Below are 1453 nucleotides of genomic sequence, written 5' to 3'. Positions count from 1 at the left end.
GGGGGCGGCAGCGCTGTGAGAAACGGAAGGGGTTTGCCAGAAGGGGCGGGCGCGCCATTGTGCACCACCTGATTCAAACACACAAACCCTTTCCTATCTGTATCATTCGCCAGGATTCTCCCTCCGGGCGAGAGGGGAGTGGGTGGGAGCGGAGGACCCGCAGCGCAAGGCCTTGAGGAGCAGCGCACAGAGAGTCGCGATGTGAGTGTGGGAGAGATAGAGAGAGAAGTAAGTGAGGAGGTTTGACTCCACAATGAGCAGGAGAGAGACGGAGGGTTGGAAAGAAAACAAGCCTCGTATTTACGTGGGAGTATAATGCCTCATCCTGCCCACACATGTCAGACACTGAACATGATAAGCCAACGCGCAGGTGTGCCCTTGTCCCAGCGCTTTTCGAGTATAATTGGTTAAAATGGGAAGCAGACGTATCTGTGAAGAGAAAAATTGCTGTTAGTAAATCGAGGCTCTATGCACGAGATTTAATCCAGTGCAAATAATGCTTATATAAAACAAGTAACAACAATGATTAAATGTAATAATTGTTACCGCTGTACGATCGTTAGCTTTTAGAAAATAATCTCCAGGCTGACAACAAGGAAAATGGATAGCGCTCGTCGATTAGACCGTCGCGGTCTGGTTCTGTGTCTATCAAGTCGATTTGAGCCGTGAACCGTGTCATCATCATTGTACTGTAGCGACTTTCGAGTGCCCTGGCGGTGACGCTCTGCGGAGGGCGTGGAGCCCGGCGTGGAGGGCCGCGCGCCGGCCTCGCCACTGACATCAAAGTGCCGCCCCTCCGCGTCCTCCCCTCCCTGTCACACACCGCCGCCGCCGCCGCTACCGCTGCTCGCCCTCAACCTCAACCGGCCAGGGCGGCATCTTTGGCGCTTCGAGTGGGGCCCGTATTCTCGAGGAACGCGGCGAACCCTTCGTTGTCATGCAAACCCGCACAAGTTACGAGCAGCGTTGCATTACGATTGATACCGTTTGCGTCGGTGGGGGTTATCTTTACATGAGAAGGCGAGCGTGGTAACGAACGATGCGCCTCTAAAATTCTTTTTCAGTGAAAAGTAAATGGATAAGGAGAGCATTGGAATAATATTTCTTATACACAAAATTTACTCTCCGATTTCTGCTGTTAGTGCTCGTCGCATTCTCTCTCTCCTCCATCTCCCCTCTCATTCATCCCGGCTATGATGCGAGCGCGTCGCATCATGTAATGATATACCCTTTCTCTGTTTCCTCCTTCAAAGGAGGCTGGTGCTGGCTTAAAGGCTCGTCTCGATCTCACTCGCTCTGCTCTGCCTCCTGCACTGCAAAACGTTTTGCTCTTTTCGCGCGTGAGAACACGGCTGAATCCCCCTGTTGGTGGCGGTGGGGGAGGGCGGGGGTGCGGCCCCTGCGCAGGTGACGTGTGGGCCCCGCTTGCCGTGGGCGCATTCCCGAGCCCCGC

This window comes from Frankliniella occidentalis, unplaced genomic scaffold, assembly GCF_000697945.3.
Source record: "Frankliniella occidentalis isolate FOCC.00 unplaced genomic scaffold, Focc_3.1 Scaffold126, whole genome shotgun sequence".
Classification (NCBI taxonomy): domain Eukaryota; kingdom Metazoa; phylum Arthropoda; class Insecta; order Thysanoptera; family Thripidae; genus Frankliniella; species Frankliniella occidentalis.
The sequence above is the reverse complement of the archived record's forward strand: the minus strand, read 5'-3'. Positions refer to the sequence as shown.